Raw genomic sequence first — 17,217 nt, forward strand, 5'->3', positions numbered from 1 at the left:
GTGAGGGGGGGGGGGGGGAGGAAAAAAAAAGACAAGCAGGTGCTTGCAATCTGAGAGACCACATGCGAGCTACAGCTGCTTCAAACAGATTCAATTACATCTGCCTGAAGAGTCCCAGGACATTAAGCCAGTTGAAGAGATCCATAGGTTGCAAGCAGACCTAGTCAATCCTGATATACAACTGTCCCCAAGATAACGACCTGCAAATCTCCAGGTTTTTACAAAACTGCTCATTCCATAGACAGGCATAGGACGTGATTTTTATTTAAAAATTTAAAATAGCTGGAAAAAGCATAAAAGGCACTTTGGAATTTTTATGTTTTAAATTGGACGATACTTGAAGTCTTAAGGATAGCTTTAAACAGCCTAATTTTGTGAGACATTTCCCAAATCACTGAGTACAGCACATTTACAAAACATACTCTTGGGATCCGGACTTCACTCCAAACCTTGTTTGTACAAAAAGGGGCCAAGCAGCTGGGAAATTCTGGAGTGGAGTGTGTCCTCATTAGTTCCCATCTGCCACCAAAACTCAGCTCATGGCAAGTTTGGCTAAGTCCTGGTGTACTCAGGTCCAAATGTGGGTCAGTTTTAATTACACTATACAGAATTCAGTGCACAGTTTTTAAATCCTTATTATGCAGCACAGAGGAATGGGCAACTCTCCACCTAATCAATTTTTTAAAATTACATATATAAAAATTTTAAACCAAACTCGACAGTGTGTGGGGAAAAAAATCTCATAAATGAATACAAGGGTTAAGAGAATTATTAGTGAAAATGGGTCACGAGCTATTTTTGTTTTAAAACATGAAAGTGAAAAAGAAAACGTTTTATTTGGTAAGATGGGAAATTTATGTGAGGTACATAATGTTCCATATTCCCTGGTGTAAGTAACAATAAGGCTGTAGCCAGTTTATGGCATACACCTATCTCATGTAAGCAGAGATAGGCCCTGTTTTGTCACTCACATCCATCTGCTTTCAATGTCTGTCAGTCATGGCAGGGACTGTATAAAAGAAAAAAAAATCACAAGTTACCTGGTAATAAAAATAAGGCTGGGGGAAGCACAGGTGCTAACAACAGACCTTAGGTATTACTTGGTTCTCAGTGCCATCCACATCCACACAAATGGGGGACACAACAAGACTATGATCAGAATCCAACCTTTCCAAAGCTCCATCAGGTACAGTACAGCTAAAACACTATTCATTCAAAGACAATAGTCAGCAAAAAAAATGAGTCAATATGTAGAGAGTCAATGATTGAGCATGTATATAATAACACAATGCATCATTTTTAGTGGTTAAAATGTCCTTTGACACAATACTAAAGGAAAAACAAAATATCATGAAGCTTATCCCCTTAAAACTAGTGTGGAATGCTGGTTTCAGCTAATAGTCCTTAGCTGTGTGAATGTGGAAAAAAATGGTTTATCCTTTATTTTACCACCTGTTAAAATCTAGCTAACAAGATTGTTGTACACATAACATACACACACGCACGCACACACACACACACACACACACACAAATTTAGGTATGTCCTGGAATATATATCATTCCAATATTAACCATTAACCCATCTAGTATGAGTGAAATTATGCCTCCCCATCCAAACATATGTTAAGTCCTAATCTTGGACCACAAAATATTATTTTATTTGGAGATAGAGGGGTCTTTACATAAGTAATCAAATTTAAATGAGTTCATCAGAGTGGGCCTTAAAGTAACATGACTGATGTTTTTATAAAAAAAAAAAGAGAAAGTGGGCCAGGGATTTTGCTAAGTGGTTCAGCTGCTTGCCTCCCAAGCGCAAGGTCCTGAGGTCCTGCGTTTTGAACAGTGGGGAGGGGGATCTGGTACACCAAGACAGACACAGAGGAAAAGAAATGTGAAGAAATAACAAAGGCCATCTATCTATATCTAAAGAATGAGGCCCAGAACAGATCTGTCCCTCAAAGCTCTCAGAGGAAATAAACTCTTCTCATAAACCTTAATATCAGATTTCTAAACTGCCCAAGACACCGAGTTCACGGTACTTTGTTACAAAAACTTCAGCAAACTGACATCCATCGCAATAAAAATTTCAATAATCATCAGTACTTACCTCTGTTCATCATAGTCACAACTGTACAGTCAACATCAGACACATTAACTTTATTATATGTGCTGGGTAATAATAACTTGTATATATTATCTAGTGTTTCCCTTTTTTAAAGAATTATTTTTTTTTATTGCTGTTCAGGAAAATAGTACTTCTTAAAAACCAACAGCTTAGTGGATGAAAGTGATTGATTGCAATTAAGATAATCAAATTTTTAATTAAAGATAATTAAGGAAAATTCATATATATAAATTCTACTGTTCAGAGAGTTTGCATTGGAGAGAATCAAGATATTTTACCACACTAATTTCCTTCTGAATAACAAAAAAGTAATTTAACACTTCCATGTACCAATATTGATAGGCTCATTAAACTTGAGTCTGCTTAGATTAAGTCAACCTTGCCAAGAGAACCACCTTTAGTTTGCCATGATGCCTGTGAGAGTATACTAGCAAATATATAGTTCATTGTTTTTGAGACTGATTTTAAGAATATTGAACCTTCCAAAGATAGGTAAGAGTTGTCTTGAGTTGTATCAACATTGCAAGACATGATTCTATAATCAATAGACATTACAATGAATGTAGTTATCCATACCTTAAGTAGCACACACAGTTAGGAATTGTGAATCTAACTGAGCTGAACCAAGATACTTAACATCTATTATTAGAGCAATATGCTGCAAAAATTAACTTTATTTAAAGGATTAATTCCACTTTTCCTCCAAATTACTATACTGCCCATCAAAACTTCATATTTTCACAAGAATAGAAAAAATATGTAGGAGAGAGTAGTAGATATTGTATGCCTAATACAATATTTCATTCGTATACCTATTTTAATCTTCACATTTATCACTATAAAGGTAGAAATTGATACTACCATAGCATAAATAGGAACATTTGAGGCTTAGTGAGCTTAGTGAACCTTGATAAGATCATTCACTGAATTGTGGAACTGATATTTCAGTGGTCAGTTAGAATTCAAAACTCCTATATTCAAACATGAACAAGAGATTCAGAATTTGGATATCCTCATAGAATCTCTGTTTTCTAAAACGCTGATTCATTTTAGGTATTCACCAAGTCCTTTAAAGCATGTCAACTCACATGAATAGTATTCTTGCTGAAATTGACTTATCTTATTCTGCTTCTGAAGAAATCAAATCCATTCCCAAATACAAACTAAAAGAAGTCAATTTGATGAAAGTAACCTCATTGTAAGAATACATAAGAAATAAAATTACTATATGATCCAGCAATTTCACTTCTAGGTATACACTCAAAAAAACAAACAACACTTAATAGTAGGTTATCAAGAGTATAGCATATAATGGTGTGTACAGTAGAATTATGCATAACTAAAATATGGAAGCAACCCAAGTGTGCATTGGGAAATGTGTTAAATAAATAAAAAGGAATATTTTCAGCCTGCAAAAACAAGAAAGTTCTGACATGTACTACAACTTGGATGAACTCTAAAGTCATTATTTTAAGTGAAGTAAGTCGAATACAAAATAATAAATACCACTTGATTCTTTTTTTTAATTGAATTTACTGGTACATTCTAGGTAGACAGTACAGTTACATTCATTACTGGGATCTTGTACTTTTACATGCCAGGTCTTGGTTCTCATTTTTTCCCCTTGTCTCCACCCTCCCTTCCCCCCCCCTCCCCACCTACAAACACTTTAATTCCATTTTTACATTTTCTCACATTTTTTTCCTTTTCCCTTGTTCCCCTTTCCCTATCCTTCTCACTGTCCCTACACTTTTGGTCCCTTTCTTCCTATTTCACGTTGCTAATTGTCCTGTTAGGATCTTGAGCTATTTTAGTTTAGTTTTTCACACCAGAGAAACTATTCAGTATTTGCATATGTGTGACATATTTATTTCACTTAGGAGTATATCCTCAAAATGTACCCATTTACATATGAATGAATCTACTTTCTCATTCTTAATGGCTGAGTAGTATTCCATTTTATAGAAAAACCACATCTTCTTTATACAGTTTCCAACTGATGGGCAGATGGGCTGTTTCCAAGTTTTAGCTATTACAAATTGTGCCACTATAAACATGGGTGAGCACAGATCACTGTGGTATGATTCTTTTAACTCTTTTGGAAAGATACCCAACAGAGGGATGGCTGGGTCAAATAGAACCTCTAATCCTAGTTCTTTGAGGTATCTCTATATTGACTTCCACAGTGGTTACACCAGTATGCACTCCCACTAACAATGGAGAAGGGTTCCTTTCTCCCCACAACCATGCCAACATTTGTTATTGTGTGATTTCTTGACACAAAAACAAATCCAGATGCACTCAGCTACCTCATCTTTGACAAAGGCGCTGATAGTCCCCATTGGAGGAAAGATAGCCTCTTTAATAAATGGTGTTGGAAAAATTGGATCTTAACCTGCAAAAGATTAAAACTAGACTCTTATCTGTCACCATGCACTAAATTAAAATCCAAGTGGATTAAAGATCTAAATATAAAAATAAAAACACTAAACTTGCTGGAAGATAAGTTAGAGAGAACTCTGGAAGACATTGGCACAAGAAAAGACTTTATGAACAAATCCTCAGTAGCACCGGAACTAGCAGAAAGAATCAACAACTGGGATCTCATCTTATTAAAAAGCTTCTGCACTGCAAAAGAAACCATCAACAGAACTACAAGACAACCTACAATGTGGGAAAAACTTTTTACCAGCTGCTCCTCAGACAAAGGACTATTATCTAAAATATATAAAGAACTCAAAACAACCCCCCCCAAATATAAAGACCCAATTCTAAAATGGGCATCTGAAATGAGCAGACATTTCTCAGACAAAGAAATAAAAGCAGCAAGTAAATATATGAAAAAATGCTCCACATCACTGGTCATTCGAGAGATGCAGATGAAAACAACACTGAGATTTCACCTCACCCCACAAAGAATGGCCACTTGATTCTTATATGACTAAGAGTAGAGAAAATCATTGAGACATAAAGTGGAATAAGGGTTGCCAGAAGTTTGTGAAACAGAAGAAGGCAGAGTTATTTTTAAATGTATATACCCTTTCAGTTTTGCAAGATGAAAGAGTTACAGAGATAGGTTGTTGTGATGACTATGTAAGCATTATGAATATATGTAAGCAATGAATTGTACAGATCAAAAGGGGTAAGTTGGTAAATTTTATGTTATGTGTATTCTACCACAATAAAAATTTGGATAAATGATAAAAAGAATACATGAAAGTCTTTTAAATTTCATGCATTTACATATGCTTTTAAAAAATCTTTCCTAAATGCCTAGACGTAGTAATAACTTTGGACAAAGCTTCTGAGACAGTCTATGCAAAACACTCAGACTAGGACCTCTACTTGAAGGCAATTAGGCAGTCTTTGTTCAGTGTTTAAAAGCAGAGGTAATAGTAGTGGGGGTGATAGAAATAATATCAGTATAGCTAAGGTTTATGGACTGCTTGCTATGTGTCAAACTACTGGACTAGGAATTTACATGTAATATGTTACTTAATTAGCCTAGTAAAATATGAAATGGATACTGTATTTTTCCACTTTTACACATGAGAACAAAAAAAGTACAAAGACTTTCCTAGGCCCATATTATTAACAAATGGTAAAGCAAAAAACAAAAAAAACAAAAAAAAAAAAACCCTATTTATATATCTTTGTCTCCCTCTAGCTTGTATGATCTTTGAGGACAAGGATTTTGTTTTATTCCTTTAGCCTATCACTATGTTTAGTAAGTAGTAGACATTTCCTTAACATATGGAATAAAAGAAATAAGGAAAAAAGGAAGTTATGAAAGGAGAAAAGAAAAAAAGTACATTAGGCATGCTATGTTCTGATTAAATGTGGATTTTCTTCCTTTATTTCTTTAATCCTGAAATTACAAGCAAACCTGCAATTATGCATAGGAATCCTGGGGCTTGAAAATTTATCCTTTAGATTTCACATAATAATTCTTATACAGACCACTGAAGCAGCTGCTAATATCTGTTTGGTTTAATTTTTAATACTCTAGCTACTATACATTCTTGGCTCATTTCTTAATTTCTAATGTTGAGACTAACAGAGTAATACAGTATAATCTACCATACTAAAGTTTGTGAGGAAAAATATATGTCCATGTTATCTTTTAACACTGACATAAACTGAAGGGAAAGAAAAAATTGTTCCAAACAAAAGTTACTTCTAAGTCTAAAGGTACTCATGAATATTATCAACAAGTGGTATCAAAATTTGAAAAGACTAAAAAAGACATTTTGATGCAATAATTACCAATTCATTTTGCAACATAAGCCATTCCTATGTGAATGCATCACACCATGAAAAAAATGGAACTTTGGAAGGGCCTATCCAAAGCACAACTTAGCTTCTCTATTTGACCCTATTTTTGCTTGACTTCATGCATTTACAATTGGAACTTTGTAAGTAATCAGAACCATAATTACAAACATGTTCTGTACAGTAAACAGAGTCCACTATTATGCTTATTAAAACAGCCTCAATTTTTAAAATATGTTCTAATCTTACTTGACCCAAAGGTCAATACACATTTTCTTTTTGTGTTTTTTGTGAGATGGAGATAGAGAGCAAGCATAGTGAGTGCTCAGGAAGGTTAAGGCATTAGTCATACAACACAGATTTGTTTATCCCTATACTACATAGGAGTTTCCAAGGTGACAAATAACCATTAATGTTTCAGCCTTGTGTGTGTAATAGGGATAATAAAAAAACTGTTCTCAGAGTAAAATGAGGATAAAGCAAATATTGATATTTTTAAATTTCTAGTAATATTTTAATCTCTCTAATAATTTGACCTCTAACAATGAAAGAGGTTCAGATTATTATTAATTTGATATTTTACAAGAAAAATTTTCAATATTTTCATTTCTTTCTAACCAGTCTTTTGAGGTTCATCCAAAATATATAACAAGTAATATATATGTAGGACACTATCCCTCAATTTCTAATAAACACCAGGAATGCTTTATTTATACGTTCATTCATTTGTTCAACATTGGCCAAATACAATGTATAAGGCACTGTATTAAGAGGCTACAGCCAACCCTCTATTTGCTTTTGTAGTTATGTTTCATATTCCCCAAGAGGCTAGATAAATTCATATTATTTTATTTTTAAGGCTTCCAAATGGTCTAATAAAAGAAAAAGATAAAGCAGCTCCAAGACTGAAGCTTTACATTACTAAACACTAATGGAAACTCCTTAACATTTTTATATATGTTTAATATAATAAAACATTTTTATGCATTAAAAAGAATGCAAGCCATCTGAACAAACTTTTAATATCAAGAATTTGGGACCACTGACTAAATTAATTAACTACATTTATATCAGATTTGTTACATTAAGATAACTTTACTTCTCTTGTGAAATACAGTTTATAACTGTCTATATTAAAATATAGATATTTGCCAGAGAATACATATAAAGCCATTAATGAGAAGAAATATAATACCACGACCAGTAAGACTTAGAGAAAAATAAAACACCAGGTATCTAGCATTTGATTGAAGGATAACAGTCTAGCCTTAAAACCTACATCTGGATTGTGGTCTGTCTTCTAGGATTCTATTTAATTTGCATTTTTTTATCCAGCCTGATAGCAACAGACACACATGCACAAATCAAGAAATCATCTTACAGTATACCCTTAAATTTTCTGAATATGCCCCATGTGTCCACTAATAGCCAAATGCTTTCAAATCTGTTCAGCTAACTATATCAATAACTACATCCAGCCTCACATAGTGGGGCTGCCAACATGATGAAAATGAGCCAAATGCAAAATGTCTCTACCAGGACAAAAATTATCATCAACATAGTTATCTGTAGAGATCTACTCTCCCAGATATCTTTTGTAGAAGTCAGTATGCCGTTATTTAGGGCAGTCATCAGCCACTTAAAAATATTTGAAACAACAAAAGGATTTGGAGAAAATAAATGAGAACTAAAACCAGAGAGTTTTAACATAAACCAATGTAATAGCTCAAAGTCTGTATCAAGCATTTTCAAACTCAGGGTACACAAAACATAAATACGTAACAGCACAAGCAAACTGCTAACAAGCTTCTCTGTGTTCTCATTTGACACAGCTGCAAACAACAATTGAGCAGGTGCAACCAAGCTTTTGAGAATGCTTGCTTGTTGCCCAGGAGCCACAACACCGCACGGCTGAGATTTGAAACAGGTGCAAACTTTTTCCCATTTGTCTAGTGTTTGAGACAATGCAGGAGACACTATATCGACAACCACTCCTTACCTAAAGCAACACTCACAAAAAATAAACTCAAAAACAGAAAAAAGTTTGAAAACAAAACAATAATGTCAAAACCGTAGTGGTTCTGCAATAGTCCAACCCCACATCATCAGTCATTTAAATAGTACAGTTCCATAAAATACTGTCTAATCTTCACCAGATGAATGCTTTGTAATTAAAATTATTCTGCCTCATCAAATCTTAGAAATGTTTATCTGAGTCTTACAATAAAATGAAATTCAATGTATGTATAAAACATACTGTTCTTTGAAGTTGTCAATAGTTATAAGTACAGGACTCAAAATCATTTTCCTATTATGCAACTGATAAGAAATTTTAATACTCAAAAATGTAATAACTCCTCAGTCCACAGGTTTACATAGCTACAGGTAAATCACGTACATACCTGTTCAGCTATGAGACACAGACTGCAATTTAGCTGGTATTCTGAAATGCAAAACAAATACGTCATAAATACATATTAATTTACTGAATAGAACTAGTATTTATGTTGAAACAATTTTTACAGAGAAAGACTGAAGCACATAAAGAAGTTGAATTATTTTATAACTTTATGTTCCCCACAATATATTTAGATCACTCTAAAATCACTGTATGTGTGAATAGAAACATACAGATCCTTAGCAGTGTTATGAAATACAACTACTAGCAAGGGATAGAATTTCACCATGGCTTCTAAAATGCAAATGCTTTCACTATAGAATGAGGCAAACACTTAAAAACAATGTTTATAATCTTCCAAGACTAATGCTTTCCTAATGCAAATAAGACTGCTGTTCTCTAAAATGAAACTACTCTGATTCATCTGCATTCAGTTTGGATAGCTAACTGGTGAGAAAGAAAGGTGCTTTAATGGAAGGCCACAGAAAAATGCTTACATAAATAAAATTAAACTTGGAATGCTCACAAACTTTGTTATGACAGCAAACAGAAATGAGACTGATCATTACAAGAAAAAATCAAACATAATGCACAATACCTTAACCCAATATACTTTGATAAAACTACCAATGAATGATAGGGGAATTGATGCAAAAGATTATGTAATTTCACTTATACGAAAGTATTCAGACTTGAAATCAGACTTGAAAACTATTGAAAGTTGTGTTGTAATATGCAACCTCCAAAATAAATCTCTGAAATAAAAAATTTTATACTTCGTTTATACCAAAATATTTAATTTTGAGAGGAGAGGTGTTTTTAGCAATACATTAAAGTCAATAGGTCTGCTTGATACTTGCTAAAATGTACGAAGAAATAATAAACTTTTGATGATGGTTCAACAAAATAGTATTTGTAATTCCAATGGGAGCATGAAGCACTAAAAAGCATTTGGAATGTTACTAAGCAATACATTTTATTCACTAATTTTAGTTCTAAAAATCCACCTTACATACATGAATAACCTAAATGTCTGATGATACAAAATACTTTTAAAAAGCATATAACATCAATATAAAGGAATACTTACAATTCAAAAGCTACCTTTAAAGAGTATTTAAATTTTTTAGAAAAATGCTAATTTATAGTACTAAAATTATACAACATATAAACATATATAATACCAATTGTATGGACAATATGAAATCATGGATAAGAAACAGAAAGACTACCCAAAAATACTATGACTAATTATGTTTTGATGGTAAGATCAAATAATACAATATTTTAATTTTTCTTTTCACTTTCATATTTAGTTAATTCTCTATAGTAAATATTTATTTTACCAAAGGAAAATTTTAGTTGGCACAGTAAGGTTGAAAGCAAGAAGTCACAAAAACCGTTATATAAAAATCACTAATCTTCTCAAGAGAAATAAATTAATTACCATAAAACTTAGCTGGAGGTGGTGGCACATGCCTGTAATCCCAGCACTGGGGAGGATGAGGCAGGAGAATTGCTGTGAGTTCCAGACCAGCCTAGGCTACATAGTGAGTTCCAGGTCAGTGTCAACTACATAGTGAGACCCTGTCTCAAGAAACCAAAACATTTTTTTTAAACCCCCAAAATTAAAAAAAAATAAAACTTACTGAATATACCTGCAATGAAAAACACTCTCACTGTTCCCTCATAGGATGTAGGCAGGGTCTTTTTATTCCACTGCTCTAGAATATACACTAGTAATTCAATAACACATTTTTAATCATCTTAGTAAAACTACTTTAATTATGCAAACTAAAATGATGGCAAAAAATTTAGGACTGAAAATCTGTTCAGTCTAGTACAAACTAATTTATTCACAAAGCCAAACATTCAATAAGCATCTACTAAGTGCAAGATGCTGTGCTTGGCATTGTGATGTGCTTAAAAATAAATTAGGACAGGTCTTGCCCACATAGCACTAATGATTTAAAAGTGTTAAAAATATGCACATATAGTTCACATAAAGATATAAACAGAATAAAATTCATGGCATTTGTGGGAGATCTCGTAGACATTACAACCAGAAAACAGGTCAGATTTATTCTATTAAAGAGCAAAATCTTAAATTGCACTAATATTGAAGGAAAATATATTAGTAAATTTCTGTAAGTAAACAGTTTGCATTATGTAACCTACTTTTTATTAGTGGAGATATAAGAGGACAGGAAGTATGAAGGAGTACTGAGCCAATCTAGGACACTAGATGTTTAAGACTGTTTCGTATTATCTATGGCCACATAAAACACTTGCACAATCATTAACAGGTTACTATAACAGGCAACCAAAATAAACCACTTAGTTGCTCATTAATCCTTCCTGAAGAGACTGATATGACAACACCCCCAGAGAAATAAAAACAGGTAGGGTAATTTACTTTTACTGTTCAGGTAAAATGATACAGTACAAATATCCTCTCAATAGCAGGCCATATTCCCTGTGTTTTATAACTATAAACTTTGCCTCTCTGAAGCCAGTTCCACAGGAGAACTTATGAGGTTAAGGTAGATGAAGTCAGCCTTTGTTAAGTAGTGACAAGTGCTTAAACAAAAAAAGCTATTTATGTCATTACTGATCAGTAGACTTATCGAGTTCTGGGTAGCAGCTGAGTTATAAGGTAGAGTGATGGTTAAAGTGATTAGCTTTTGCTATCAGACAGTTCTGGAATGCAAGTCTAGTTAAACCTCTTCAATTTGTGATTTTGAACAAGTTACATTTTTCCTGTGTATAAAACAATGATCAGATTACATACTTTAAAAAGTTGCTTATGCAAATCAGTGTCATGGTCATGTAAAAGAATTAGTATGGTACCTCTGCAGTAAACATCTGCTACAAGAGAACTATGAGTACTGTGAAAGTCCTATGAATAGAGCTGGAGATGGTGGGGCATGTCTCTAATCCCAGTACTCAGGAGGGAGGCTGAGGCAGGGGGTCACCAGGAGTTATAGGCCAGCCTGGGCTACCTAGTGAGTTCAAGGCCAGCAAGACTCAGTCTGAAAAAACAAACAAACAAGCACAAGGACCCAAGTACCAAAGCACAAACAAATAGTGTTGTGAGAAGGGAAACACATGTCTCTCTGTTTTTTCTCATTGAGTTTATTGGTACATTTTAGGCATATAGTGCAGTTACATTCATCATTGGGATCTTGTACCTTTACATGACAGGTCTTGGTTCTCATTTTTTCCCCTTGTCCCTACCCTCCCTTCACCCTTCCTAACCTCCTCATTTGCAAACACTTCATTTCCATTTTTTCATTTTCTAATATTTTTTTCTTTTCCCTTATTAGCTTTCCCCTACCCTTCCCACTTTCCCTACCCCTTTAGGCCCTTACTTCCTATTTCACATTGTCCATTATATCATTAGGATCTTATGTACTATTATAGTTTATTCACACCATTCAGTATTTACACATTTGTGACTTATATATTTCACTTAGGAGTATATCCTCAATATGTATCCATTTTCCTATGAATGAATCTAATTTCTCATTCTTTATGGCTGAGTAGTAAAGACCCAATTCAAAAATGGTCAAAACATGTCTCTCTTAACCAATTTCTCATTTATGCCAAGAATATTCACCTGAGGTGATTTTGACCTTTAGCATACACCATAAGATAACTTGTGAATTTTCATCCCGACTTCAACTCCAAAATCGGACATGAAAATATCTTCTTTTTATTATTATTTTTGCAACACTCATAGAACAACAGTCTTTGGGAAGAAAAGACATCAAACTATTTATAGTATGCTGGTTTCAGTTGCTGTATGTCCATTTATAAAATATAGCAAAATAATAAATATAGTATTTTGGCCTGAAACTGTCAAATTTTTAAAAATACAGCATTCCTACACATGCTGTTAAATACTAATCATCATGTACTCTTTTTTACATTAAGACTGGAGACAAATTCTATTTAGAAATAATTTCAAGAACAGTTTTTATATTTTTTTCACATTGAAAACAAATCAGTCTTTATTCAGCTTCAGAGAGTGTATTTATGTAAAATTAAATGACTGCTAGCAGCAAAGAACACCTTTCTTATTTTCCTCAATAGGAATCTGGGAACCTTAGGGTCTGATCTAAGCAAGTAATAGAGCAGTAAAGACTCTCATCGATAGTCAGTACTGTGTGGGATGTTCACATAGAATTTCTGAAACAAGAAACATTCATAATGGCCACAATAACAACCCCAGCTGTTATTTTTAAAGCACTATTTCTATTAATGAAGAGAAAGGCAATGGGGTCTAAATAAAATGTACAGCAATAGTACCCAACTTCTCTGGGTAAAAATGAAAGATCATTTTCCATATTTGACTAAAAAAGAATCAGGAAGGGAAAAAAATATAAATGCAGCTACTCAACTAAGTCAGGCCCATGGGCTCCCTATGCAATCACTGTGGGAAGTATCATCTCCTCATGTGTCCTAAAGAGATTGTATGAATGACCTTAGCTCCCATGTAAAATAAGGTTTTTCAAATATAAATAAAAGATGTTATTGTCAGTTTTTCGCTCATGACTTTAAACTGAGAAATGAATACATACTGATTTTTTTAAAATGTTCATTTCTGTTTTGATTTGAAGAACACCACAGATCTTAAGCTAAGTGGTGGGTCTTCAGATTTTCCCATAGATTATATGATCCCTAGAGTTGTTTGGTTCATATGGAGTGACTTTCCTATCAGCAATGCTGCAGATGAAGACATGCTATAGAATATATAGTCTCTCTATATATATTTACTATATATTATTTATTATAAATGTATACATTATATGTATATATTTACTTATATATTGACACACCTGTGTTCTCCAATGAGAAAATAATTGGTCCAACTCTATCTTAGAGTACAAGGAAGTTCTTTTCCCTCCCTACTGACTGGGTGTAGCTAAGGATGAACCATTAAAAAAAATCTAGCTAGTTCACACAGGGCACTGAAAAAGGCTTCACCTGGACATGTGGCAATGATTCCTTAAAAGATCTCTGAATGTAAATTTAGAGTAAACAACATTTCTACTATGATTGTGTAAGCATCCTAGAGAACATTTTAAGTATCCTATATTTTTAGTTTGACATAGTTTTAAAAACACACTGATACTATGTTGTCCAAAGTTATTTTATTAGATTTAGTTTTTTGGATCCAACAGAGACCTTGGTAGCCTATCATCATTATGTTGCTATTAGTACTTTTATATATTTATTTTAGCAATCCGTAAAGCCAATTTTATTCTCAAAAAATTGAGGCGTCCTAACTTCTGCGATTTATCTGAACAGAAAGTTCTGTGAAGAGTAAGAGGAATGACAATTTTAAAGTAGGCCTGAAACACTTGTTAAATTTGCTTATTTTTATAAATTATTGAGCTAGATTTAGTCTTTCATACTAAAAAAAAAATCTCCCTATCATAAAGGTGAAATCTAAGAATTAACAGTTACCTATTAATTAACTCTGTCATCTAGAAACAGAAAAAGGACAATAGAAAGGGAAAAACAATAATATGATAAATACCACAAAGGCATAATTGCTCTGTTTAGATCTTATATCAAAATTACTATAGTAAAGCTAAAAGTCTATAAAAACTGAGTTTATAATATTTTTAAATGGCTAAATTTGAATTTTCTAGTATAGGTGGCTAACAATGTAAATGAAACAATTAGCCAGGTATGGTGGCAAAAGCCACTTAGGTTCTGGGAGGCTGAAGCTGGAGGATCACTGAGCTTGAGGCTAGAGTGAACTACCTAGCAAGTTCAAGGTCAGCTTGAACTACAGAATGAAAACCTGTCTCTAAATACATACATAAATACACACATAAATACAATTTATATCAAATTGTGTGTGTAAATATGATGAATTTGAACTCTTGGCTAGAAAGAGGACCTATAATATATTAAATGTTAATAAGTCTGTCATAATCCGCACTTTACAGTGAATTAATAGCTGTTGCTGTTTACATAGATGATTTTATTTAAATTTGACATCTTCTTAAATGAAATTTAAAGAGCTGGTAAACAAAATACCCTAAACTGAAATTTTAAAAAATTAAAAACTGAAATTTAAATATTTAAATTACATTCTAAAAATACAATAAATTTGAAGTCATGATGATTGGAATTCATGATGTATTCCCAAGTAATGTGAAAATCCTACTGGCCTATTTGTCCACATTGCTGGGGTCTTAATTTATATGTTACCTTATCTGATCTTTTGCGCCTAATCCCATAATAATAACCACCACCTTGCATTGTAATTGTCTTTCACCTAAGACCAAACTTGAAGACAAGGGTTTAATATTATTAATCATTTCATTCATGAATAAATCATATAATATGTCATATATATGCCTTAAATACTAGCTCAAGTAAAGCTGAATGAACTTCATCTATTTTTTTAAACTTCATCTATTCTTGATCAGTAAGAAAATTCACATCCTAAAAAAATTTCTTCCAAATTTGCAAACAGAGTAATTTTCCAATTTACTTTCTCATATTTTACCCTCTGCTTTTCCTCTTAATATGTACAAAACTAATGAGACACTAAACTTCAGATGTTCATACTAGATTAGAAAGTCTACTTAGTCTGGTCCGACAGTGAATGAGTAAATCCGCTCTAACAGATAACTCGCAAGGTCTAAACTACAAAAGAGTACCCTAAAATAGTTCTGCAGTTCCTAACCACTTGTATGATTTCTTTGAAGAGACATCCTAGAGAGATGTTCCTAGAGAGATTCCTACATTATTTTTCTTTGTGGCCCTTATGATAATTTGAATTACTGGTAGGATTATTGGTTTTGGTGTTTATTATCTCTCCCTTTCCCACCAAATTTTATACTTCATAGAGAAGACATTATTTTGCACAGCAGTCCATATCTAGCTTAGTACATAACACACACTAAATCTTTAGTAGACTATTTGCCTAATGCCCAAATATGAGATCAGAGCTGTAGCATCTCTTCAAAAGAGACTATAGATTAAGTAAATACCAACTAGTCCTATCATTTTCTTCTTCATTCTAAATCTTTTTACTACATGTAAACCTTGGTGATATAATGCTTTTGTAGTAAACTGTATTCACTGAAATGTAAGTCACGAAAATTTCTAAAGCAATAATAAGTTGAATGTAAAATATACAGGAAAAGAAAGGGAAGAACAATAGCGACGACTTCTAATCAGAAATTTTACGCATGAATTGCCTCTTCAGTAAGTGCCCCAGAGAAAATCGCATACCTTCCCTACTATTCAGATCCAACATATTTGAGATGATGAGATTTATCTAAAAACTGGGTTCTTAGCTGATTTAATGAGAAAATATAGGGTTTGAGATAAAGGGTTCACTACAAATTAGTTCCTTTACATTGGCTAGTCAATATCTGCAGCAATATAGATCTATACATTGACCAACAGTCCAAGTTCAGACACTTTAGGCAGGAAATATTTGGAGAAACAGGGGTTCTAAGGCAAAAAACACTGGTAAGTAACTTTTAGGAACAGTAAGTTCCAATAAAAAGTGTAAGTCAGAGTTGTGAGAATATCACAACAACCAGAAAATGTGCTAAGATTTCAACCTGATAGAAACACTGCCAAGACATCAATTAGATTTGCCTTTAGATGACATAGCCCTCCCCTCTTATAAATAAAATAATTTCTACTAGAAGCATTAAGAAAAAAAACCAACTGAAATATACACTAAACACATATTCTTCAAATAATTTCATATATTGGAAACTCAGCCTGTGTGAATGAATGTAGCTATGAACTTTATTTTTTACTGTGATAAAGTAATAGCATATCACTCTTTGTTTCCTACCTGTAGAGCTATAAAAGGCAAATAAGTACTTACTTATTAAGTACAATTACAAGGCAATAGCATATAAAGATAGGCCAATTCTTGGCATTCTGTGCTTGTCAGACAATAGCTACCAATAGTGAAGGATATTGTTTGTATAGGCTGAGGATCCCTTATCTAAACCTCTTGGAACAGGATGAAAGTGTTTCAGATTTCCAGTTATCTTACAATGTTGGATTATTTGTATATACCTAATGAGATATCATGGGGATGGAATCCAAGTCTAAACACACAAGTCATTTATGTTTCAAATACACCTTATACACATAGCCTTTATACAGTCTATTTAGTATGCCTGTGTTTTGACTGTGACATATCACATAAAGTCAGATGTCTGGTTTTCCTTTTGTGGAATCATAGTACATTTGAAAAAGTTTCAGATTTTGGATCATTTTAAATTTTGGATTTTCAGATTAGGAATATTCATCTTATACCATGAAACTTTATTTAAGAGTTTATTTTGAGGGCCGGGGGATGTAGCTCATTGGCACAGTGCCTGCCTGGTAAACTCGAGGTCCTGAGTTTGATTTCCAGTACCAAA

At 33.1% G+C, this 17,217-nt stretch overlaps 1 long non-coding RNA gene across 3 annotated transcripts in view; it reads right to left on the minus strand.

Moving 5' to 3' along the window:
- The window catches only part of LOC117283244, a 297,894-nt gene that overhangs the window by 47,574 nt on the left and 233,103 nt on the right, over positions 1-17,217 (minus strand). For all 3 annotated transcript variants that reach the window (XR_004514224.1, XR_004514223.1, XR_004514225.1), the window contains one exon: positions 8,802-8,842. This is a non-coding gene — a long non-coding RNA (uncharacterized LOC117283244). The remainder of the gene's footprint in view (positions 1-8,801; positions 8,843-17,217) is intronic.

This window comes from Fukomys damarensis, unplaced genomic scaffold, assembly GCF_012274545.1.
Source record: "Fukomys damarensis isolate Sample0158 unplaced genomic scaffold, DMR_v1.0_HiC HiC_scaffold_24, whole genome shotgun sequence".
NCBI lineage: Eukaryota > Metazoa > Chordata > Mammalia > Rodentia > Bathyergidae > Fukomys > Fukomys damarensis.